At 43.3% G+C, this 27492-nt stretch overlaps 1 protein-coding gene across 3 annotated transcripts in view; it reads right to left on the bottom strand.

The window, feature by feature from the left end:
* maml3 (mastermind-like transcriptional coactivator 3) overlaps positions 1–27492 on the bottom strand; it is a 519798-nt gene that overhangs the window by 209645 nt on the left and 282661 nt on the right. The window lies entirely within an intron of this gene.

The raw sequence follows: 27492 nt of genomic DNA, 5'->3' as shown, positions 1-27492 counted from the left end.
ATGCTGCCTGGCCTGCTGTGTTGCTCCAGCTCCACACTGTGTTATCTACAACCTGGTCAGTATCTCTTTCACTTCTGGTACCAGCTGTTGTAGATCTTTCTCACCTCTTGCCTAAGTCCACTCTGTCCTTGTTTTAATATGGTTACCAATGCCATGCAGAGAATTAGAAATACAAGTTAGGAACAAGTTTCTTGAACTCTGTCAAAGGCTGATCGGTTTTTGGGGAATGCGAGGGTGGACACCACTACTTCAACCACAGAATCTGCAGGAAGTTTAACTCCTTTTTGTTTATCGTCCTTCAGTTACTGTTCAATGTCAGATATCACAGAGAAGCATTGGTTTGTTTTCGCAAAACACAACCACACATAGTCAATTGTAAAGGATGGAGGACCCAACATTTCAAAAGAAAGCTCTGCCTACTTGGAATTGTTTGGTATTGGTTTTACTATCTGTGTGGCCGGAGATAACCCACTTGCCCTTCTGTTCACACAGGTTCAGCTGCTTCATATCAACGGAGGGTTTTTGTTTTGTTCAAGCACCGCTATTGTTTAGCTTGTACAAACTGAAGGAAAATGCCTCTTTGTTACTTGCTATCTTAGTAAGACATCAGCTCTTGTACAAATTAGTAACAGGAAGATCAGAGAAAGGCTTTCTTGCCCTGTTAGTCGATAGGTGATGAAATGGCACCGTTTGTGTTGTGTCATTGTGGTGTTTGTGGGAGCAGCCCTGTTTCTTCCCCCAGACACCATCCCCTCCAAAACTGAGATGGTTTCGCCTTTTACAAGAAGTGCAGCGAGGGAGAGGGTGCTCTGTATTTTATAAGATCATAAATGTTCTCCCACCAGTCTGGCTTCAACCAGAAACCTAACAACTGAACTCCCAATATAAACAATTACTAATATGACACTTAAAAGAGCTGAGGTAGTGCACACAAGAGCACAAGACAGTTGGTGCGGATTTTATCTGCTAAAGGCTTGACAAGCTGCATCGCTCAGTGCTCCTCGGATCCCAATTCATTTCCTCCCCCAAAACAACAAAAAAATCCAAGGAGATGTTACTATAGCAACAGACTAAGCTCGGTACAGTGCACCTCCCCCCAATTTCAGTGGCTGCCACTGTGACTTCAGAAGACAGTTATTTCAGCTACGCAAAGGAAGTGACCGGGTTATGCTACACTCTGGCTCTTTTTCCTCTACTTGTTATGTTACACACAGTAAGAAATTATTATGCATAACCATCTTATGGCTTGCATTTATAAAACTCTTCATGTATCTTTAAAAGAAAGACAATTACATTCTCAAGGCCAATAAGCTGCAGTTCAGTAACTGTCCACAGTTTTCTTTGAATGTTCCTTCGAGGAGTAGCTAATTCCTAATTCATCCCTGGCTTTCTTCCAGAAAGTATCTGCTGGGGCCCCATTTCTCAAGAAACGGAAAACATGCAGGATTTTTATTTATCAAAAATATTTAGCAGGGAGCAGGCTACCTCTAAAATTCTGACATTTCGCTGAAATGAGCTCACACTTCAAGTATGACCATTCCAAAGCTTAGTTGCTTTCTGCACACAAAACAAAATTGTTGCAGAGATCATTTTGTCTCTTGGGCAGACATTAAAATATTCACGGAAATGTAGAAACAATCAAGTCCACATGGAGGCTGAGAGGACAGCAGCTCAGAATCCGATAGCTTCTCCTATTTTGTTTAAACAGGTAAATCACTGAAATTACTGTCATTTTAAATGTCTCTTCAAGACTAAACAAATCAGCAGGACTTACATAATCAGCCCATTAAAATCCTTGTGTTTAATTTCTTGCTCATCTTGTAAGAAAGGAATTAAACAGCAAACACAGTAACAATCCCTCAACCTCCTCCCTTTTTTGTACTGATAGTGTTATCCCAGCTTGTCCCAAGCTGTGCTCAGGGACATTCCCTCTTCAATGTGACCTGAGGGCTCTACTGTAAAGCACACCCATACAGTCAGTGGAGTTTCTGTAGGAAACTAAACTGCTTTCACACAGATCTAACTTAATAGGTCTGCACCATACAAATAGATTTCCTGGGACAGTGTTCACGTTAAGTCAGAGAAAATTGCCAATTCCTGACAAAAACAGCATCACACATAATGTATAATTCTGAGGCTTAGATGGACCCATGTCTAAAATCACCTGTTCTCTTTAAGGTTATAAATACCAATTGCTATTAGGGGCACCTTGAGATCAATCATGTGGCAATTGTTTTCCGTTTAAGATTGTCCTAATTTATTGTTCCGTTCCCTATCTGTTCAAACCATGATTTGTTGCTGCCTTATCAATATGACACCTGAATCAGTCCTCATGCAAATATGACACAACCTTTGCATGAGTTAAACTTCCTAGGGTAACAGTCTTGCCAGAGACATAATTAATATGAGATTGTACACTTCTTGCTTTGATTTGCCTTAAACGTGTACCTTTAACACACAAGAGCAAAATAAGGATTCCAAATGCAATAGGACACAGCACTTCTGTATCTGGTTGGGAAGGGGAGGGGGAGTAACAAGCACTTAACATTCAGACCCACTGCTGACAATATAATTGACTGAGAGATGCTTAACATATTATCTTGTCAATCACACTTCCTTCTCCTTTCTCCCTTACTTTTCTCTTCCTGAAGGCAGTGACTCATACTGAAAAAAAATGCTCGACAGGAGTCAGTATCCCTCATATCTCACCCAAGTGGGCCATCCTTCATATGTTATCAAGAACTGGCTTGCTATATTAGTACAATGTGGAGGGCAGGTCAGTGTGTACAATGCTGATCGCTGGGGTGCGTGCCTTTGGAGGGTCATTGACAAAATCATCTGATCTGTTGACAGTGTCCAAAGCAGTCAATCAAGCACATAGACTATTCCAATTGACAGTCTCATCAGCTAACGGTGACTGATGTTCTGAACATGGGGTGAGCACTACAGCTATACTTAACCCTGGCTGCATTGGACTTCAACAAGTGAAGAAAATTCTTCAGCAGGAAAATTTGGATAGCAATTAGGGCTTAGAAACTCAGCCCCTTTTCCCCTTGTTACCTCATGCCATTCACTCTAATAGCAGTATTCCTAATGTGACCCTGGTAGACATACCATTCAGCATATGCATAAATCTAGATGGTCAAGGATCATAAAGACCATAAAAAATAGGAATAGGAGTAGGCCGTTCGGCCCCTTGAGCCTGTTCCACCATTCAATAGGATCATGGCTGATCTGACATTCCTCACATTCACTTTCCTGCCCTTTCCCCGTAACCCTTGTTTCCCCTGATCAAGAATCTATTTATCTCAGTTTGAAATATATGCAAGGACTTTGCCCCCACAGCTCTCTGTGGCAAGGAGTTACAAAGATTCTCAATCCTCAGAGAGAAGAAATTCTTCCTCATCTCAGTCATAAATTGGCACCACTTATTCTGAGACTACGCCCTCTGGTCCTAGCCTCTCCCATGAGGAGAATCATCCTCTCCGCATTTACCTTGACAAGCCCCTTAAGAATCCTACATATTTCAATGAGATCACATCTCATTCTTCTAAACTCCAGTGAGTAGAGTCCCGAGCTGTTTAGCCTTTTCTCATATGATAATCCCTCCACACCAGGGATCATCCTCACTCTTCCTTAGTTATACACCGAGTTATTAGGAAAGCATTACCTTGGGCTGAAACAAGTTTAAAGTCAATAATAGTTAAGATGGTGATGTTTGTGTTGCTGCAGCTGGCAGCAATTCCTACAGGAGATATGTTGTCGTGTTATGTCACATTTGTCCATCTGACACAACCCGCATAATATCTGTTATCCAGCTACATCGCTAAGAGGTTGAATCCTCTTTCTCCTGCGCTCTGGGAAAGACGTCTACATTAGCATTTCGAATTGCTACCCTCAGCTGTTTTGTAAGCCCACAACAGAGCATGATGTGGGAACTGAGGGGTGGAAGAATTAAGCACAATTGCCAGGGATTAGACAGAAATGGAGCAGGCAGAAGATAGGCCCACACTCCCCTCCCTAAGTTAAACCACACAGGGTCAATTCAAGAAGTGCTAGCTGGGGTTCCTTTCTAAATTCGACCAGCCCCTGGCCTGCCAGGATTCCACCCCTGGAGGTAAGGAATTTCTAGCTGAATGCATTTGTCTCCTTCAGTCAGTTATAAATTTATATATATCAGTTCAAAGGGGACTAACCCAGGCATCAATTAATCTTCTAACACAATTAAGTTCTAAACTCAGGCAACAATTTCAAGCTGGATGGATGAAAAACATCTGAATCAAGAGAGTTTTGTATGTTGGCTGCATTTCCCACTGGGGAATAGAATGTTTTAAAGTTACAGCTCATCTGAAACAAAACTTGAATTCACAACAAACTAGCTGAAGTGATATATAAAACAATGCTGCATTGTTACCTACATGTTCCTTATTCAACAGTGACGTCATTTCACAAAGTACTTCACCAACTGTAAAGTGGTTCAAAACATTCAGTAGTTGTGAAAAGTGCGACATAAATGTAAGTTTTTCTTTACTTTAATTGCCTAACTGTACAGATCCTTCCTTTTAGATTTGAAATCCGAAGCATCCACTCCCTCCACCACCGACACTCAGTAGCACCACTGTGTACCATCCACAAAATGCACTGAGGAAATTCACCAAAGATCCTCAGACAGCACCTTCCAAACCCATGACCACTTCCATCTAGAAGGACAAGGGCAGAAGATATATGGTAACACCACCTTCAAGTTCCCATCCTGACTTGGAAATGTATCACCGTTCCTTCACTCTTGCTGGGTGCAAATCCTGGAATTCCCTCCCAAATGGCATTGTGGGTCAACCCACAGCAGGTGGACTACAGTGGTTCAAGAAGGCAGCTCACCAACAGCTTCTCAAGGGCAACCAGGAAAGAGTAATAAATGCTGGCCCAGCCAGCACTGCCCACTGGTTAATGAAATTCCAACTAACCGCCACACAATTTTAAGGTTATGCATCCTTGTTCTGAACTGACCCTCATCCAGCAAAGGAAATCATTTCTTCCAGAAAGTCAATGAGAAAAAATATGTTTCAGAGAAATGCTATTGCCCTTTTATCCACTGCCTAGCTCCACTAAGTATCCTCTTTGTGAGGTTGTGTCTCCCACATTTGTTCAGAAACACTTAAGTCAACAAATCACAACAACTTGTATTTTTCATGTGATGCTCGGCCCTGACTGCACTTGAGGTAGTGAGGTGACCCAGGCATGTGGAGCTCTTCCATATGAACTGAGCCCCCAACAAATGGGGTGCCAAGCCCTGAAACCTCCCTGGGGACCCTTGGCAACACACCCGGGGCTATCTCTCAGAAATCTGCACTGTACTATTCCTCTCTGCCTGGAGAGGTTTCTCTTGCACATTCTCTATTTCCCCACCCTCATTGGCCAGCTGGAAGTGACATCTATTCTGCCTTGCAGAGGAGGCATGTGGTCCCGGTGCAGAGCCCTTCATATGGGAGCCCTGCCTTTGCTCATTTGGAAACTGGCATGGAAGATATTTCAAGTTGGGAGTTCCGTAAAATCCACCGCTCATCTGATTCACATCAATGTGTGTGTTTGCAGCCCCTCTTTCATTATGTGAGGAGGGTTGCTCCTCAAATTCTGCTTACATTTCAGCCCCATGCATTTGACCTTTGGCCACCTGGTGTGGACGGACTTCCTTAGTGGCTCATCATCATTTGGGCAGCACGGTGGCTCAGTGGTTAGCATTACTGCCTCACAGCACCAGGTACCCGGGTTCGATTCCACCTTCGGGCAACTCTCTGTGCAGAGTTTGCACATTTTCCCTGTGTCTGCATGGGTTTTGTCCCACAGTCCAAAGATGTGCAGGCGAGGTGAACTGGCCATAGTAAGGTGCCCACAGTGGTCAGGGATGTGTAGGTTAGCTGTGTTAGCCATGGGAAATGCAGGGTTACAGGGAAAGCGTAGGGGGATGGCTCTGGGTGGGATGCTCTTCGGAGGGTCGGTGTGGACTTGTTGGGCCAAATGGCCTTTTTGCACACTGTAGGGGTTCTATGATTCTAGCAGCTGCTCCTGGACCTGGCTAATGTGGCCATTAACAGATCCAAGCAGTAGGCAATTCAGCCTGACTGTATGCCTCTCTTCCCAAGTGCCCATGCAGAGGGACCTTGTGGTGCCCACAACCAGTGGACACTAGAGGCATTGGTGTCCATTACCATCAGTGAGAATGTCACTTTGATCATATCAGCTAAGCTTCCTTCAAGGGTTTTTCTTGTGTATTAGTGGTGTCTCTTTTGTAAGGGGCACGTAGTTTCAATTTATTGCCAAGGGTCCCAAGGGAGGTTCCAGGGCTTGGCACCAGGAATGAACCCCATTTGTTGGGGGCTTGGCGCAGATGGAAGAGCTCCACATGCCTGGGTCACCTCATTACCTCAAGTGCAGTCAGGGCCAAGCACCACATGAAAAATACAAGTTGTTGTGATTTGATGACTTAAGTGTTTCTGAACAAATGTGGGAGACACAACCTCACAAAGAGGATACTTAGTGGAGCTAGGCAGTGGATAAAAGGGCAATAGCATTCCTCTGAAACATATTTTTTATGGTTGGACCAAAGGGTGTATCTAATACATTAACACCCAAAGATACTATCTAAATGTCACACATGTACAGCCACAGATAGCAGCATTCTAAAGCAATAGCAGAGAAATGATGAATAAAAAGTAATCTGAGCACTTTGACTGGATGGTGCTGATTGAAGCAGAGTAATATAGTCATCGTCGGTGTCCTGAAACAATATTTATCGCACAACCTAGCTCACTAAAATGATAGAGTGAGCTTGCTGTGTGCAAATTGGTTATCTACATCGCAACCAGTGGGTGACTATAAGGGACTTCAGGACCCCCTCAGGCCTTTCACTTTTCTTTTGCAAACTTGCATGGTTCGGTATTTCTCGGGAGGCCACACATCCATTTTCCAGAAGCTGTCATTGGATGACACAGCAAGCAGGAATCCTGAACAATTTTGCTGTTCTTAGCTTGGGGACACTAAGGTCCGTAATAAATCTGTTCATCTGACTGAAATCAAAAATCCAACTGTCTGACTTCAGATTTCAAATCTAAAAGGAAGGATCTATACAGTTAGGCAATTACAGTCAACAGAGCCTGGCAGTGATATAGCTGTAAAACAGCCAATGTCCCCAGCTACCAAGTCTCCGAGCTGGAAAGTGATGCATGACACCACAAAGTATCATCGCAGGAGAAACATTCCAGATATAAAGAAAAGCTGCATTTATTTTTCTGCTTTTTCTTTCTGTCCTGAGATTTAAAAACAAAGAGGCATTTTTTTTGCAGTATGCATTTATTTCTATATACTGAAAGGAAGATATCAAGCAAACTGAAATACAGAAGATAGGTTTGGTTTGTATTGACATGAGTAATATAGGTCTCAGTATAATTCAGCCAGTTCACAGCAAAGCTCTGCTATGCCTCATCCTTCCCTGACAGATCCTGTGGTGTGTTGGTGGGGGGTTAATTTTCTATACCAATTTGTGTTGCTGTGGGCCTGTACCTATCGGGAAGTGGAATAGAACGGTTTCAACTAATTTAATGCAAGGCTCTTGTCAGTTAAGGCTTTGGAAAGGAGACCGGTTTGGAAATTAACTCCGGTTCCTGAATGAGGAGAGAATGTTAGCCCACTAGGCCCCCAGTCACATCAAAGTCAACAGGGCCGACCTTTCAAGGCAGGGACAGGAACTTAAAACTCCAGATGAATTCCAACCCTGTGTCTCAACTGGACTGCAACACAACTGTTAAATATAAATGCCTTAATTTGACAGGAGGTGAGCTTGATACCCAATTAGAAGGCCCCAATGTCTCCAGGAGTTGGGGCTGGCTGCCTAGAACAAATGGTAAAGATGAGGATTGCTGCTGTTTTGCTGATTAGAGTGAGCAGCTCTTTGAGGTGAAACTCGGTTGAAAATGGCTTTGGATGTATGAGGACAGTGATGTATGAGATCGTTGGACCTATACAACTTTATTTAAAAATTATTTCACAGTGATTTACCTGGACCCCACATATGCACTGGAAAAATCATGTTAAAAAATTCCTGTGCCAAACTAACAGGTCCCTTAATGAGCATTGTGTGAGATACTGGGATCCCAAGCTTACTTCCGGAGTTGCTGTTCCTAAGTCCAAAGACTCTAGAGGAATCCGAGAAATAGTGCAACCTTCCCTGCAGCCTTGATTAGAGCTTTCTTCCCAACTACAATCCTGAGGAGCAGATTACATAGAGCAGGACCTAGTCCTATTCTGTCCTAATGTTTACATAATTGTGATTCTGAATAATTTCTAATAACTTATGTCTGAATTAGCACAAAGCGTAGTTACACATCACAAGCAGCATAACCCCAGTAACTAAGTGAATCAATTATAGAGGCCAAATGGAGTCTTTAAACTTAGCATAAAGTAATCTGAAGTAACTCGAAGACTTGCTTAATTTATCATTTGGTAAAATTGGTCCTTCGATCGGTTTTCAAGTTGGAAATGGTACAAGTTGGCAAGTCTTGTACCGCAGCCTTGCCAAGAGGTTTCTGGACTTATGGGATCTCTGAATGTAGACTAGGAAACAGCATCTTTCTAAGCAAGGTCCCTCAGGATGCACTGTATGTTGGTGATTGGGCATCATTCCATTTTTACTCAAACAATATGTTACAAATTTCTCCAGGCGTTCTTCCTTCATCTGCTGTTGCTCTGGTGCAACAGCCTTAGAAATACTGAGAAACTGACACATAAACACCATATACTTTCATCTGAAAGAAACTGGCCAGCAACCTATTCTCGGTCAGAAACATAATCCTTTTGATTTCTTCATAAAATGTGTTGGATATATTCACCAGATTAGGCACCAGGACTGGAAATGGCTTGAGATGTAACAGGTTTAAAGGGATGGCTTGAGATTGGTTAGAAGACAGGACAGATTAAGTGACAAAGGAGGTCATGGTGCAAAGCTAAGTGGGCTGGTATTTGGACTCAAAAGGCAACCTCAAAGGTCATTGACCTGAAAAATTAACTTTGGACTGAATCCTGCGTTTTATTGGCAATGTCTGGGGTGCGTTCTTATCTGAGGAAAGATGCTATTGCTAACGAGGGAGTGAATGAAGGTACACCAGACTGATTCCTAGGATGGCAGGTCTAACTTATGTGGAGAGGTTAGGATTATATTCACTGAACTTTAGAAGAATGAGATGGGAATCTCATGGAAACCTGCAAAATTTTAACAGGACTAGACAGAAGTAGATGCAGGAAGGATGTTCTCGATGGCAGGGGAGTCTAGGGGTGACAGTCAAAGGATACAGGGCAAACCATTTGGGACTGAGATGAGGGGAAATTTCTTCCCCTACAGAGTGGTGAGCCTGCGGAATTTGCTCCTACCACAGAAAGCAGTCGAGACCAAAATATTGTATGACTTCAAGAACCAGTTGGATATTGCTGTCTGTGCTGTCAACTCACTCACTCAGGGCACCTTCCCACCTACCCAAAAACAATACCTTTGAAACCTATGTTCAGCTTTCTTCATATGTGCTTCTCGTTCATTCAAGGTGAAAAGCAGCTCTCCTGGGCCAAAGATTCGCCAGGACTGCTCAATATTCAGCTTGTCACCCTTGTATCCTGCCTGCCCAGAATGGTTGACTGACCGTGTCTAAGCCCCTGGTCTAGTAACCTAGACTTACTGTGTCCAGACCCCCGATCGTCTGAAGGCTTTCCCTCCTTGACCAACACTTGCTGACAATCATAACAGCTTTCCTTCCTTTGTGTCTTCACTAAATGGCAAGGCAAGACTGGCAGATATTGGATGTCAGTGTCCATGGACACAGAACCCACTCTGATTTCCACATCAAGTTTTCTCGATGTCTAGTTGTTTGGTAAGATAGGAAGCTGAATAATAATGAGACGAGGTGTATCATCAACAAGGCATTTAACAAGCCATAATCCCCCTTAACAGGCAACTCACTGAGCCTCATCTCGGCACATGTAAAAGGCATAAAAGACAAATGCGGTCAGTCCCAATATCGATATTGGCCTTGCCAGACTGCCCCTCTGACTACACCACAAGTCTTACCATAACACACACCTATAAGATCCTGTCCTATAGTTCTGTCTTTGACAAATGCTGCCAGACCTGCTGAGTATTTCTAGCATTTATTTCAGATGTCCAGCACCTGCAGCATTTTTCACTTGATTCCTTGAAGCCAGTGGAATACAAATTGAACTAAATTACACAATCAACCTCAGCAACAAAAAGTCCCCAACTTCGTACTGCCCTGGGTCAGGTCAGTGCCCCAGGCAGAAAATACCAGAGCTGGAAATAACAGAAGGCATCTTCCTCCAACAGGCAGAATTAGGTCTCTAATGGCAGCTCAACCATGGATGTTTGCTAGTATTAATTATGAAACCTGACAATCCCATTTCTCATCAACATTGTATGCCACTTCCATCTTTTACTAGGATGAAGTCTGGTTTCAACTACAAGCTTGGGAAGGGACAGCTACGTTTAAACTTCTGAAAAATAAAAATCATAATATCTATATCAAATGCTCTTTGATGTACGAATGTTCAAACCATCACCTGTGCATAACATGTGACCCACAAGTCTGGCAATCAAGCCCATGGCGCGCACACTGTTATTTTAATGTCTAGCTTGTCCTGTTGCAACTTGCTAGTTTGGGAGGTTTCAAAAGGGCTGTTCTCAGCATTGTTGCTTTATTGTGAGATTAACGAAAATCCAATTCTGTCAGTATCAGCAGCTTGAGATGCATAGAAATTAACCTGAACATGGAACATAGATTTAAGTTTTGGTTTGGCCCTCTAGACTTTGTGATGAGCAGTTGAGATGCTTATGATGTTAAATAACTGTAGACAATCCAGGTTCAGCATGTTACAAGGTGACGAACTGAACCCTAGAGTCCAGGAAGACCCCAGAGTCAGTCACAATTCCGTGTGGAGCAAGTAGTCGGTGAAGGTCACTAACTGTGACAATACTATGGCTTTAAGAGGGGCACTTTGTCCTTTTTTTTAATGAAGAGAAGTTGAGACAGAGATGCCAAGCGGTCTGCTCCAAGCCAATAATGTAAGCAGCTTGTGAGGCCTTGGGTTTATTTTTTATAGTTGGAACAATAGAAGCTGCCTGAATGGGTGGGGTCAAGCTCCCACAGAGCCAGGGTTTTTAGTTTTAGCTTTCAGCAGTTGCTGGGGTCTTGAAGCTGGACGTGGAAGCTCTTATTCCTCTCTCTGTTATAGCCAAAAACTGCAGTTCCCTTCCTGCTGCTAGAATTGCATGTGAGACAATCTGTTTTACTGAACTTGCCTTTGCCTAGGGTATGTTTATAGCATGTTACTATATTGGAACAGTTAATTCATAGTAGTTAACATATATTCTTTTGTTAAACATTTTGATATAGTTACAGTTAAGTTGATTCTTTTCTTTATATTTTGTCTGTATTTTAACTTCAGTGTCAAAATAAAGTGTGCTTTGCTTAAAGTTGAGTAGTTTGACCAATCGAATTGCATCTAGAATGCAACAGCTTTAACTTACCTTTAAAATAAGAAAACGTTAGGGTCTAGGCTATCTACTTAATATATTTTCAGGGGAGTCCATAACAAAAGTGAGAGATACAAATGGGCCTTATTGTCTCTCCGGGTTACATAGGAGAACAGGCTACATAGTGGCTCAGTGGTTAGCACTGCTCCCTCACACTGCCAAGGACCCGGGTTTGATTCCAGTCTTGGGCAACTATCTGTCTGGAGTTTGCACATTCTCCCCGTGTCTGCGTGGGTTTCCTCCGGGTGCTCCGGCTTCCTCCCACAGTCCAAAGATGTGCAGGCTAGGTGGATTTGCCATGCTAAATTGTCTATAATGTCCAGAAATGTGTAGGCTAGGTGGATTAGCCATGGGAAATATAGGGTTACAGGGTCGGGGTGGGGTGATTTTCGGAGGGTTGGTGTGGACTCAATGGGCCAAATGGTCTGCTTCAGCACTGTAAGAATTTTATGAGAAAATAATTTGAAGTTTTCACTCCTCATTGCTATCAAGCAATACCTACTAGAAGAGTTTGTGTGTTTGTTTACGAAGAACAGTCTCAAGTACAGGCGCAATAGCAGCCATCTTCAGTTAATACCTTGTCCCCAGTCATTGTTCTGATTTATATATGAAAATGGGAACATGAGTGAGGTGCCATTTTGAATGGTACCTCAGCAAGTATCAGCTGTCAGGTGATTGTGAAAAGGAGGAAATAGGAATATAGAAATCATGAAATGGAAATGAGCCATTCAACTCATATACCCCATGTTAGCACTCTGCTGTAATTGTGCAGTTGTCACATTCTGTGTACCCAGGTACTTTCATTTCCTGTCCATCAACCATTCACCAAACATTTTCTTAAAAGTCAGCATGGTCTCTAATTATTAACACTGATAGTAACTTTTGCAATCTCACAACTTATTATGAAAAATGTTACTCCTGTTCTCGGTTCTAAATCTCTCGTTTAATCTATATCCCCTCATCTAGACCAACTCTGTCAATGGAAGTGGTTTTCCCCAATATATTCCATGCCTTCAAATTTTTAAACACTGATGTCAAATCGTTCTTACTGTCAGAAAGACAACCTGCTGACGATTTTATTTCGACAGTGCAAATGGGGCAGCATCAAGACGCGTTTGTTTCAAAAAAATCCTGCTGCTGTCTTTGTGTTCAAGGCCGGCCTGTACAATTTGACAGGCCCTGGTGATAGGCAGCCAGCTTTGGCCCGAAACAAGCAAGAGCCTCATTACACACTTAAATCAGCATCCTCTGCCACATTTCGGGCCCTCAGGCAATTTTGATTTTCCACACGCTCTGCCCAGTTCAGCTCAGCATGAGGCAGTGAACGCATGGTTCTTAAAGGAACCCTTGCAGGTTGCTGTCAATACTGATGGCTCCTTCGGCCTATGCAGAAATTGCTGCAGGCCTCCCCTTAAAGACCTGCCTTTGGCTCATTTCTATGTGGGAGCTGACTGACCTTGCTCCTTCTTTGATTTTTAACGTACTGATTATCATGGACAGCTCCCCGATGTTGTTGAACAAGGCCTAACCTTGAGAATAGATCAGGCCTCTTACACTCCTTATCAAGCAGGTGGCCTAGTTGCTGTAACATGCATCCAATGAACACCAACAATGAAAACGACCTCCTTCTCTTTCAATTTTTCAAGCCTTTCCAGATTTTTTTTTCACTCGTCGGATGTAGGCTTTGGTAGCTGGCCAGCATTTACTGCCCAACCTTTTTGCTCTTGAGAAGGTGGTGGTGAGCTGCCTTTTTGAACTGCTGCAGTCCACATGCCGCAAGTTTAAAGTTAAATCAAAAAAGAAAGCCACCATACCCTGACAACTGCACTTCTAACAGAGGATGGGTTCCAAATGCTGCCAGGACCTTGATGTTTACTTAATTCATTTGGATGTTTAGTTTTACTCAGGTGGGGTGTATTAATGGGTGCCTTCACTGCTCTCACATGGAGGGCTCTTGTGGTGCAGTGGTAGTGTCCCGATGTCTGAGCCATGAGACCTGGTTTCAAGTCTCACCTCCTCCGGAGATGTATTGTAATGTCCCTGAATAGGGTGATTGGAATGGCCTCTTTCTGTGCAGACAGAATTCTGTACATGAGAGTCTCAAAACTCTGGGCTGCTGACAACCAGCCAGTAAATATCAGTCTGTTGTCACATAAAGAACTCTTGCGACACAGTGGTAGTGCCCCTACCTCTGAGGCAGGAGGCTCAGGTTCAAGTTCCTTCTCAGGATGTGATGGCTATAGAGGTGTGTCAACACATAGTCAAACCCATTTCAATTTAAAAATATATATTGTTGGACCAGATTGAAAGAGGAGCTACTGAGGAGACAATATTGCCTCTTAGCTGCATTGGAACCTGAAAGGCCCAGGATTGGCATTTCTCAATTCAGGCCCTTTGAAGTTGACCTGCATGTACAGCAGTGCATAAACATTTAAGGCCTGTGTACTTAAATAATTGTCTGTGCACTTGAAACCACATGGTGGTTGAAGTACATAATGAATATTTCTGAAATTAAAAGTTTGTAAACGTACAAAGATCAACCCCAGATCAATCTTTCCATGCCTGGCTATCAAAATACTGACACACTCCCACAAGACAATAGGTTATAACTGCATTCATAATCTTGACATAAGAACAGAAAGCGCTGGAGAAAGTCAGAAGGTCTGGGGCACCATCTGGAGAGGCAGAAACACAGTTAACATTTTGAGTCCGATATGACCGGAACTCCAAGAATCTCTTTCTACAGACACTGCCAGACCAGTGGAGTTTCGACTTGTATTTCAGATCTCCAGCATCGCTGTACCTTTTCTTTCATGATCTTGATGTCTGCCTTCAGAGGATGTGGTCTGACTGAATTTGTATGCCCAGTTCTCCATCAGAGAACATATTCTAACTGCACTCGATATTGCAAATATGGATATTATGAGCGTCCTGCAAGCCTTACGCTCCACTAAGAACTGGGATTTCAACTTTTTAATTAATGCTCCATTAACTGGGAATTCAACTTTTAACCTCCAGTTGGAAAGCCTGTAAATCCAGTGATTGCATGAAGAATTCAACAGCACCATCCAACCCATTGATACCAATCTATCAGTGTTTCTGGTATCCTGTTGTATACAGAGCCTAGTGCAGTGCAGTAGAATCTGCAGGAACAGTTTTACTGAGATGTGGCCATATCCTAGTTTGCTTCCATTTTATTTTTAAGATGTGCTGACCCACATAAGCTTCTTTTATTTTGCACCGTGACTGGATGGCATGCTACAGCAACTGGCTTCTGACAGATGGTAGCGCGTGTTTCTGTAAACAACCTAAGTGGCAGGTACTGCGATTAGCATAAAGATACTGCAGAGCACAAACATCAATTTGTGAGGTCTCGATACCGGAACTAGCACAGTGGCCACTTTAGCACTGTTTCCAGTAGGTCTTTAGTACTGTGTTTACAGAGAGGCTGACACAAGAACATCAAGGGAGGTCACAAAAGGGGAGAATAGGAATGGAAATATCAGAATGTTCAGCTATGTGTGGGAAGGGAAGCTTCTGGAGGAGTGTTATTTGTAGGAAATTGATTAAGTTCATTAATTTATGGTTTTCTGAACTTTTTTGGAATGCCTGTTTTGAAGAAGAGTCCCACTTTCTGAAATAACTCCATAAAGGCTAGTATCCTGTCACCAAGTCATTCTTTATTTACACGTACATAGTACAAGACACTGATCCAGCAGCTAGCTCCGAGCCAGCTCCTAGAGTGAGCAGAATCCCTGACATTTCTGTTTATGACTGTCAGCCAGGACTCCCTGATTGGACCAGGTTTACATCCCCAATCAGGGAACTCATATGCTACAAGAAAATAAAAACATAAATTGCTGGAAAAACTCAATAGATTTGGCAGCATCTATGGACAGAAACTAGAGTTAATGTTTCAGGTCAGGTGACCCTTCCTTCAAACTGTCAGAATGGTTCTGAGGCAGGGTCACTTGACCCGAAATGTTAACTCTGCTTTCTCTCCACAGATGCTGCCGGACCTAAGCTTTTCTAGCAATTTCTGTTGTTTTTTCTGATTTACAGCATCCACATTTCTTTCGGTTTTTATTCATATTGTATGAGATTCACCTGGCTGACCACACTTTCTCTCTCCAAAGTAGCTGTCAGCTCTGCTGAGGTTCTCCAGCATTTCTATCTTTATTTCAGAGGTCCAGCATCTACACTACTTTGCTTTTACCACTCAAGATGGCACAACAACGTCTCTTCTTCCTCAGGCGGCTCAGGAAATTTGGCATGTCCATAAGGGCCTTCACCAACTTCTACAGATGCACCACTGAAAGCATATTGTCTGGGTGCATAACGGCCTGGTATGGCAACTGCTCTGCCCAGGACCGTAAGAAACAACAGTAGGTGGTGTGCATAGCCCAGGCCATCACAGAAGCCAACCGTCCATTCGTGGGCTCTACTTACACAGCTCGCTGCCATAGAAAGGTGGCCAATATCATCAAAGCTCCATCGCACCCTGGTAACGACCTCTTACAACCTCTTCCATCAGGCAGAAGTTACAGAAGCCTGAACACACACACGAGCTCATTCAGGAACAGCTTCTTCCCGGCCATTATGAATGGACTCTCTAGCCTCAAATAACACTGATCTTGCTAACGTTGATCTCACCTAGTGCACGCTCTGTTCAATGTAAACTGTAGGCCTCTGTCTATGTCTTCTTGATCTGCACATCCTTGTTCACAATGATCTGTCTGTACTGCTCATAAACAAAGTTTTTCACTGTACTCCGTAGATGTGACAATAAATCAATCAATCAATCAATTTGATGGTTAGTCCAATTGAACCTAACAATCCTTAATGCTACCATTATTTCTATGAATGCACTTCGTACACCCTGAATCCAATAAGCAACTGTACACACACAAAAACTACATCAAAATGTACTAGTTTAAGATTCATGTTCAGCCAGTTCTCTGTTACAAAATCCATAGAATGTTACACTCAAACTGATCCTGAAATTCACATTCCCTCAAATTTTCTAACATTTGCCAAGTGCAATGATCCCTGCTGATAATAGCAGTGGGCAAGTCAGATGGCAGAATGAAACCTGGCCTGATCAATCATAGGTTTATTCTTTTTTGTTCTGTTAGTTAACATGGTGGTTAGTGACTGAAACATATTCACAACAGACTTTCAGCAAGAAACCAAACTAGGCTATCTCATTATGAAAGACAGTTAAAATTATATTAAAACACAGAGCAAAACAAAATGGCAACCTGCTTGCCAACATTACCTAGTATACAGACTCAAGTCCAGAGAAATTACACTCGTCTTAACTCAAATTTCTACTAACTGACTCCTAATAGATTCTTTGCTGCGATCTATAGAGAGAATTCGATGAACCTATTCCAAGTCTGTCAACGTGAACTTTTCATAGATCTGAGAGCCTAAATGTTCTCATTTCTAATAACCTGCAGATTTCTAACCAAACTCTCTTGTGCTGGAAACTTTGCAAACTAACCCCTTCTGCTGAGGGACTGATTCCCTGAACTGCACTGCTGAACACTGCGGTAATCATCAGCAAACATCCCCACTTCTGACTGTAGGATGGAGGGAAGATCATTGATGAAGCAGCTGAAGGTGGTTGGGCCTGAGATACTGCCGTAGGGTGATATTCCGTTGTTTGGGATGGCTGACTTCCAACAACCACACCCATTTCCTTTATCAAGGTATGACTCCAAGCAGTAGGGAGTTTTCCCTTTGATTCCCACTGACTCCAGTTTTGTGGAGGCTCCTTCATGTCATATTCGGTCAAATGCTACCTTGATGTCAAGGTCAGTTACTCTCACCAACAAAAACATCACACATTGAAACTGTAGGACGTCATTCAGCCCACTGAGTCTGCTTGCCGTTCCAAGAGATCATGGTTGATCTGATAATCCCTTATTTCACTTTCCTGCCTTGTCCCCATAACCTTTGATTCCCTTACTGATTAAAAATCTGTCTATCTCAGCCTTGATATACTTAATAACACAATCTCGACAGCCCTCCGTGGTAAAACTCATTACCCTCTGACGGAAAATATTCTGCCTCACTCTGAGGTTATGCCCTCTGACCCTAGAATCTCCCAATTTTTATACTCCTTGAAATAAAGGCCAATGATCTTGCCTTCCCTATTACCCAATGCACTTGCCTGCCAGCTTTTTATGATTCATGCACTAGGGCCCTCAAATCACCGCACTGCAGCCTCTCTCCCTTTTGAATTTGTCCTGCCATTTCCCACATTCCATCTGCCATATTTTTGCCCACTCGCTCAATCTGTTTATGTCCCTCTGCAGACTCTCGGTTTATCCTCACAACTTGACTTCCAACCCTGCTTTTTTTTACAATAGAATCCCTACAGTGTGGAAACAGGCCCTTCAGCCCAACAAGTCCACACTGACCCCATTCCCCTATAACCCACCTAATCTACACAGCCCTGAACACTGTGGGCAATTTAGCATGGCCAATCCACCTAGCCTGCACATCTTTGGACTGTGGGAAGAAACCAGAGCATCTGGAGGAAACCCACACAGACACGGGAAGAATGTGCAAACTCCACAGAGACAGTCGCCCGAGTGTGAGAATCGAACCCGGGTCCCTGGAGTTGTGAGGCAGCAGTGCTAACCACTGAGCCGCAGTGCTGCCCTTTCATGTCAGCCGTAAAGCTGGTGACAATACACTCACTTCCGCCATCCAAGTCATTAGCCCATCTCTTGAGGTCAGCTCTTTGTCTATGTTTGGACCAGGGCTATACTGACTTCAGGAGTCAAGTACCCCTGGCAGAATTCAAACTGAATGTCAGTGAGAGGTTTTTACCAAGTTAATTAGTAACCAAACCCTTTTAGTTTCAACCTTCATCGATGCATCAATATGTTACTTTACACATTCTTCTTTGTTCTTGATTTGAGGCTTTCACATTGCATTTTCAAGAGTCAGTTTTGTGCAAACAATGTTTAAAATCAGAAGAGCTTGATAGATATCCAATTCTTGGTTCAGCACCAACTGGCATATTGCAAAAAGTGAAGAAAATAGGGCTTCTGGGGATGTGCTGCGTTGATGATATGAATATAATTATCTCTTTCAGTATTTTTTAATGGAATCTTCTACTTCTGACATCCTGCTGGCTCCTTCTTGGAAAAGTAAATAAATAGACCTTTACTCTAAGAATAGGCACTGAACATGTGTGAGAGGCTCTACATTGTGATAATGTCAGAAAGAGATGGGACTTGGAAATGTAGGGTCTCAAACAGGATCTCTCTTATCATCCAGTGTGTATGTGGTCGTGTTCAGTTAAACTTGTGCAGACATGATCTTGTTAGGCATTACATTGGCAGCAAATTGCTGTCTTTGAAGTCAGGCTGGATTCACACTTGCCGTGCTGAACTTTGATATATATGGCACAGACTTTGCTCAACTCCACTTTTGACAGTGCTAAAGGTCAGGGCGATGTCCCTCCTTTATTATAACTTCAGCACCTACCTCAGGGCTTCACAAACTGAGAGTGAGATTTTCGGATCTCGCTTTCTGAGGCAACAGAATGCAGACTGTTTTCTGACACTTGCGAGGCCCCATTAAATGCTTTCCTTCTTTTAAAAAATAACCTGCAGGCCTGCCCAAATGGACTGTTGTCTAAGGAAGCCATCTCACCAACTCTGTCACTGGCCACATTTCACTCCAGGGTCACAAAGCGGTTTTAAAATGGGGTCACGTCAGAAATTAATTTGGGAAGCACAAAAAAAGGGTGGGGCGAAGGGTGGGCGAGCGAGGGTGATGGTGGGGCTAAATGGGAGATGCCTACCCAGTCAGATAAAAGTTAAATACTGTGGATGCTGAAAGTCTGAAATGCAAACAGAAAATGCCGAGAGAAAAATAAAACTCTGCAGGTCTGGCAGCATCTGTAGAAAGAGACACAGAGTTAACACTTCAACTCCAATAGGGTGCCAGACCTATTGAGGTTTTATAACATTTTCATGTTTTTACTGAGGCAGAAGCAGCGCTGGCAAAAGCTGAGAGTGCGGCAGCTGATGTCACACAGCCTTCCAAATGTTAAGACTACACTATGCAACCCCCTTTAAAACTAGGATCGAAAGGAATTGGGTCTAAGCTATAATGTCACAGTGACACCTGCTTCCACTCCTCAACCAATATGAATCCAGGTTTGTCCTGGTGTCTACGCATCTAAAGGGTCAATTATTTTCTGGCCTTGCACTTCACCATTCTGGGTTATTCTCAGTCTTTGGGTCAGACAGTGTGCCTTTGCCTAGTCACTTTCCAGTGAGGGATGAAGAAACAAAAAGTACCAGAGGCTGAAATGCACATGTGAAACTACATTCCAGTTTAAGTGAATTGCATTCATCAGAAAAAACACTGAAATGGACATTCCTTAGGAAAGGTCCTGTTCAAAAATTCTCTATGTTACAAAAATATAAAACAAAAAATAATCATGCTATCTTTGAGAGAAAACAACTTTAGAAAATAAAAATCCCAGGCTCAAAATCCACACATTGTACAAAGCTAAACATGGACAAAACTGAGATAGTAGGAACTGCAGAGGCTGGAGAATCCGAGACAACAAGGTGCAGGGCTGGATGAACACAGCAGGCCAAGCAGCATCATATGAGCAGAAAGGCTGACGTTTCCGGCCTAGACCCTTCATCAGAAAAGGGGGAGGGGAAGGGGGTTCTGAAATAAATGGAGGGAGAGTGGGAGGCGGATAGAAGATGGATAGAGGAGGGGATAGGTGGAGAGGAAACAGACAGGTCGAAGAGGCGGGGATGGGGCCAGTAAAGGTGAGTGTAGGTGGGGAGTTAGGGAGGGGATAGGTCAGTCCAGGGAGGACGGACAGGTCAAGGGGGCGGGATGACCTGTCCGTCCTCCCTGGACTGACCTATCCCCTCCCTAACTCCCCACCTACACTCACCTTTACTGGCCCCATCCCCGCCTCTTCAACCTGTCTGTTTCCTCTCCACCTATCCTCTCCTCTATCCATCTTCTATCTGCCTCCCCCTCTCTCCCTATTTATTTCAGAACCCCCTTCCCCTCCCCTTTTTCTGATGAAGGGTCTAGGCCCGAAACGTCAGCCTTTCTGCTCCTATGATGCTGCTTGGCCTGCTGTGTTCATCCAGCCCTGCACCTTGTTGTCATGGACAAAACTGAACTATGTGCTCCACCTTCACAAACATTCAGAAGGCCACAATTTGATTTCAAACGGTGCAAGTCATTGGATTGGAATATAATTTACACAACTGACCGACTTGTGGAAAGTGAATTCATGCTTCATGTGGTATCTCCCTCACTGCTGGGTCGGAAGTGTATGGGTTCAAGCCCTACTACAAATTTGAAGTAGTAAGGTTTACAAAGCAGCCATGAGTGAGTGAGTGCTGCACTGAGTAAAGAGGTGCCCATCAGATGAATGCTCAAGCCTAGGCTCTGTATGTTACTAATGTCCCAACTGCAGCTCTCTGCAATGTAAAATGTTCTGGCCAGCATTCCTTTCTTAACCAAAAAAAAACCCAGAAACTAATCATTCATCTCTGGCACAGTGCTGGTAGGAGATGGCGGATATCATTGGTGATATAACCTTGCGAGAAACATTTCCAAGATATTCCCATATGCTATAAAAATTCCAATAGTTTCCTGATCACCATCATTTTTGTTTCCTCCAAACATCATGCAGCATAGTCATTGATTCCACACATTCTCAGGATCCAAGCACAGAGGTGAAAGCAGGTTTAAAAATTTTCATTCACAGGATGAGGGCGTTGTTGGCTAGGCAGCATTTATTGCCCATCCCTAATTGCCCAGAAGGCAGTTAAGTGTCAACCACATTGCTGTGGGTCTGGAGTTACATGTAGGCCAGACCAGGTAAGGATGGCAGTTTCCTTCCCTAAAGGGCATTAGTGAACCAGATGGGTTTTTCCAACAATTGACAATGGTTTCATCATCATCATTAGACTCCGAATTCCAGATTTTTTAAAAAAAATTAAAATTCCACCACTTAAAGTATTGGCAAAGATCTGTAGCTCGGATTGTGGGTGAGATTGTTGACTTGCTCGCTGAGCTGGTTTGTTTTTCATTCAGATGTTTTGTCACCATGCTAGGTGACATCATTAGTGGAGCCTCAGATGAAGCTTCATCGGAGGCTCCACTGATGATGTTACCTGGAATGGTGGTGAAACGCCTGAACAAAAACAAGCCAGCTCGGCGAGCAAGTCAATAATCTTAAAATTCCACCATCTACCATGGTAGGATTGAACCCAGAAGTTTACCTGGGTCTCCAGTTTGAGAGTATAGTGATAACAACACGAGGGCCATTGCCTCCACAGAGTGTTTAAAAGATAAATGACGTTTCTTTTTGCAGAGGCTCTGCAGAGCCCCTCCTGTAACTTTGACAGATCAAGTCAAATACTAGAGAAATGGTATAAGTGGCTGACTACATTGTTTCTCTGGGTGTGGTAGGAGTTCAGAGAAACCCTGAAAAACTTTTACCCAATCACACTTACTTAACTGCTCAATTTGAAATGATTAATGCTGATTATTTTTATTATTATTTGTTAATAAATTGATCCATTAAATCAGCTCCATTGCTTCTCATTAAATTTATTTGGTGAAATCACAGACATTAAAGCACAGCTTCATAAACAATCTTCTTTAGCTACAGGACAGAATTCCACAGGGACCCTGCTGTGACTCCAGCAGAATTTCCTTTCTAAAGGGGCAATGAAGATCCAAAACAGAGTGGCTTTTTACAATTTCTGGAAGTTTCTATGGGGTCTAGTAACTGCCTCTTGGACACTAGGAACGGACAGGGAAGTGTATGTGGCGACAGTGGGTAATTCCCAATGACAGGAATTCCCATGGCTATGACCTTGAGGTATCAAGTGGCATAGTTCATGCTGATTCTCCAGCGGAGGAGGCAAATTGGCCACCCACATCAGGGTGTTTGCAAGTCCAGGCTGGTTTTGAGACTTGGTGGCTTGTTTTAATGTGAGAGAGGCTATCTCCTTATAAACTCCTAACCCCTAATATTCTGCATTCTAAATCTATTATGCCCTGCCATTCACACTGCGACACACGTTCGGGCCTGAGTCCTTTTATACTCCTCCTTTTCAACTTCATTTTCAAATTCTCTTTCAATAAAAATCTTTGCCTCAGAAGCCACTCACAGATAATGACTTATAATCTTTCACATCTCTGATTACAATGATAGTGAATTGTAACAGAATATGGAGACTTTGGCAGAGAATTTTCTATCTGTTTAAAATGAAAATTTACAAAACGCAAGACAAACAAAATCTGAGTTGTTTGAAAATGAACTTATTGGAGAATGAACGCTGTTTACAGTGACAAGCTGAGAGGCCTTCTTCAGTCTTGCTGTTTAAACAGTTGTTCTCCTTCGTTCACAAGTCGGCAAAGTGACTCCAGCTTTGCAAATGACACGAATGCATGTCACTTCACCTTTGAACTCATGACACTTAACTTATGCATGTGCCCAGTTTACTGCTGGGGGAGGGGATTCATGAGTTCTTTGGCCAAAACTGTCGTAACATTGGAAAGCCTAGTTTTTTTATGGTGACTGCACATCACACAATACCTGACTAACAGTGATTAGCAATGTCACTAGATAAAGCTTTCCATTTCACTGCCCAAGGATGTCACAGCAAGACTAACAGTATAATAACCATTCAAAAATACATTGCGTTCTAGGCTATGAACCATATACATCCATAAATGACATCATTACTGGATTCCATTTAAGTGTATCTTTATTCACTGCACTAACTACTTATCTAATTAATTTTTCCAAGTACAAGATATTTAGTTCTCTTAATAGTTTCCCCTGTTATTTCACAGGTACATTATTGGTGAGTATGAATGGATAAAAGCACGGATTGGAGTGGTGAGGAGGCAGAGATTAGATATGGTTTAGTCGGTCCTATATCAAAGTGTATTGTTCTACACTATAATACCACAACAGTTCTGCAGCAGTACTGGAAACTGTGTTTGCACACACCGTCTAAATGGTGGACCACATATGAAACCCAAGCTTGACATGCGAATTGTGGCTTTCAGACTGCACTGAGTCATTGTACTGACTGAACCATGTCAGCTCTGATTGCGTTGGGATCAGAAGCAGAAAGCAGTGTGTCTCTCCCACAATTCCTTGACTTGTGTGTTTCAGATGGTGGATGTGCTCAGCTTTTTTGCTTTCTCCCTGCACTGTGTGCATGTCAAATTCCTTCTAACCCCTCCCCCACTTCACCAAGCCACCGCTAAACAAACACAAAGAACACTGTGTAGGATTGGATTGGGTTAATTCACCTCACAGTCATCTCAGCTGAACTCAATCGAGTAGATGGTGCTAGAAACCTATTTTCATTTGTATTACTTGTAAACTGTAGTAACCTTTTGAGCACTAAGTGGTTTTCTTTATACTAGAATTGATTTCCCATCAGCTAATCCCAATATGAACAATATACTCAACTTGAAAACTACAATTCATGAGTGGTCCAGCAGTTCTGGCAGACTACCTCACAGCTGAATTAGTGTAAGCCTTACACAGACTGCCTCGCAGCCTAACCTCATAGGCAACAGATCATTTTGCCCACAAATCTCAAGAAGGCCGTTGCCATCCAATACAAAATACCAATGGCACCCCATCCACACCTTAAATATTCACCCCCACCATCAGCAAGGTGCATAGCAGCAACTCGCCAAAGCTCCTTTGATAGACTATCATCTGAAACATTGTCAGCATTACCATCTCTTCAAGGGCAATAAAATATGGGAAACAAATGGAATAGTATAGTGGCTCAGTGGTTAGCACTGCGGCCTCACAGCGCCAGGGACTTGGGTTCGATTCCAACCTTGGGCGACTGTCTGTGTGGAGTTTGCACATTCTCCCCAAGACTGTGCGGGTTTCCACCCACAGTCCAAAGATGTGCAGGTTAGGATGGATTGGCCATGCTAAATTGCCCCATAGTGTCCAGGGATGTGCCCGTTAGGTGGAATAGCCATGGGAAAAGCAGGGTTACAGGGAGGGGGGGGGGGGGGGGGTTCTCAATGGGATGCTCCTCAGAGGGTCAGTTGTGACTCGATGGGCGAATTGGCCTGTTCCCGCACCGTAATGATTCTATGAAATGGTGGCATTGTGAGAAACACCTACAATCCCAAGAACAAATAAAAGAACAGCTCAAGGTCCAAAGGGCTGGTATCAGTTGCAGTTGAACGCTTTCCTCCAGGCCCAGTGATTAAGAATGCCTCATAACATGAACTCTTCTGGGCAGGCTTGGTGACTCCCAGCAGACAGACTTTCTGAATGCCCAGGACTGGGCAGACCATGTTTTCCTTTTATTCATTCACAGGAGGTTGTCCTTGTCCTTGAAGGTGGAGATCGCCTGTTTTGTGGACCTAGAAAACTCTTGCAATGAGTCACTGGGGAGGCCTTATATCTGAGACGGTAGAAATTTTGTCTTTTTTTTATTCGTTCACAGAATGAGGGTGTCACTGGCTAGGCCAGCATTTATTATGCATCACTAATTGCCCAGAGGGCAGTTAAGAGTCAACCACATTGCTGTGGGTCAGGAGTCACATGTAGACCAGACCAGGTAAGGATAGCTGTTTCTTTCGCTAAAGGACAGTAGTGAACCAGATCAGCTTTTACAACAATTGGCAATGGATTCACAGTCATCATTAGATTCTTAATCCCAGATTTCCAAATTCTGCCACCTGCTAATCGAACCTGGGTCTCTGGGTTAACAGTCCAGCGATGATACCACGAGGCCATCACGTCCCACATCTCTAGATGACAGTGAACCTTGGTATTCACATCACATCAAAGTACATGGGAGATAGGCCTCATCACAGAGAGAGCAGACAGCATCCAACACAGCAGAATGCTTGTTGTTGGCTATCAGCAGAGACCAGCCAATCAGGTTGGAGTCAAAATGTAAATCAAAATAGCTCTCAGCCTGAAGGTTGTAGTCCAAGCAGTTCACCCTGCTGCTCAAAATCTAAACCTGCTACAAGCTGGCTGAATGTATGGAGTCAGACCTGTGGCTGGAGGAAGGAGGGGACAACAAACAGAAACACACAAATGATCGGATAAACTAGAAGCAGAGAATATGACAATAATTTAGGTATTTGTGGTTGGAGGTTCTTGTGGTGAAATGAAACATCTGAGTTGAAACTAAAGATATTAATTGCAAAAATACCTATCTTATAACATTCAGGAGAACATTTAAGATTTAGACCTCTTCCTGCCCTACTTATATCACTTGGTTACAAACGAAGCAGTGTGTGAACAACAGCGTAGTCACTGTATCATGGTGCAGTGGCAGTGTCCCTACCTGTGAGCCAGAAGGGCCCAGGGTTGAAGTCCCAACTGCTCCAGAGGTGTGCGATAGCAACTCTGAACAGGTTGATTAGAAAATGTTTCTGTAGCGAGACACACGGATCGGGAAATTTTCAACCCCAATCTACAGTGACTTTGACAATAGTAAGTGTAATAGTAGGCAGCGGAGAGAGGAGCTGTTAGTTTAAATTTCCTCAACACAGAGGTGGAACGTAGCCAGGCTAGCTGCTCCCCTGCACAATTCCATGAGAAATTTACATTCACCCACTCTTGGGTTCCAATTACAGACTTTAGGAACAGTCACTTGGGCAGCATACTGGTAAGGGGATAGTAATCATGAAGCTTCAGTATTGAGATAATGGCAAGAAAATCAGAATGGAAAAGATCATTTCATTGCACACCCTTTCCAAGACTCTTCAACAAATACCGTGTCAAATTTGACTACAATGGCTGTGTTTTACAGTTTGTTAATGCAATACTGAATTATTATTGCTGACATTTCTGCTTTAAAGTCAGCCCCGGCATAGAAAACCACACACTCGCAAGAGTTGTTAGCTGGCCAAGATAAACTGACAAATCAATTGCTCTACAGAGACACTGCTCCCTCAAATGATTCATTCCTATCTGGTCTCCAGCGATGCAAGCCAATCTGCAGCTGTTGTCACTAATGGTGCAGAGCACTTCCTCTAAACACTCAACGAAATGACTGAAACAAAGCAAGACTTTATGTAAAACACAGAGTACTTTATGCCACACAGCATCTACAGCCATACTATATTTAAGATGTTTGGTCTCACAGCAAATCAAGGGATATGCAGAGCGGGCAGTAAAGTCAAGTTGAAGCGGTAAAGTGGCCCTGATCACATGACCGGCAGAGCAGGCTCTAATAGAGGCCATATAGGTCTTCTTCTGCTCCTATGTTCTTATAAAAACTTCAACACTCTGTAGACGACCACATCACATTAATCATGGTACAAATGAAAACAAAGTCAATTTGTATTACCAATGATAACCAATACAATAACCAAATAATCTTTTGTATTAGATAATTAATCTTCTTAGTTCGGCTTTTTAAGAGGTTTCAATTAAGATGCCGTTGGAGTAGGACTCCTGAGCTGGAACTCGTCCGCTCCAACTGCTTTTCTTTTCCTTCTTTCCCTCTCTTGATTTTTTTTCCCTCTATACCTTTACTTATTGCTTGTCCTGAACCCAGACAGCATCAGAGGTGGTGAGAGCCCAGCACAGAGTTCGAGAGGGCCCAGTGCGGAGGAGAGAGAGAGCCCAGCACAGAGCTCGAGAGGGCCCAGTGCGGAGGAGAGAGAGAGCCCAGCACAGAGATTGAGAGGGCCCAGTGCGGGGGAGAGAGAGAGCCCAGCACAGAGCTCGAGAGGGCCCAGTGCGGAGGAGAGAGAGCCCAGCACAGAGCTGAAGAGGGCCCAGTGCGGAGGAGAGAGAGCCCAACACAGAAATCGAGAGGGCCCAGTGCGGAGGAGAGAGAGCCCAGCACAGAAATCGAGAGGGCCCA

This window comes from Rhincodon typus, chromosome 1, assembly GCF_021869965.1.
Source record: "Rhincodon typus isolate 14 chromosome 1, sRhiTyp1.1, whole genome shotgun sequence".
In the NCBI taxonomy this organism is placed as follows: Eukaryota; Metazoa; Chordata; class Chondrichthyes; order Orectolobiformes; family Rhincodontidae; genus Rhincodon; species Rhincodon typus.
Note: the sequence above shows the minus strand (reverse complement) of the source record. Positions and strands in the feature narration are given on the sequence as shown.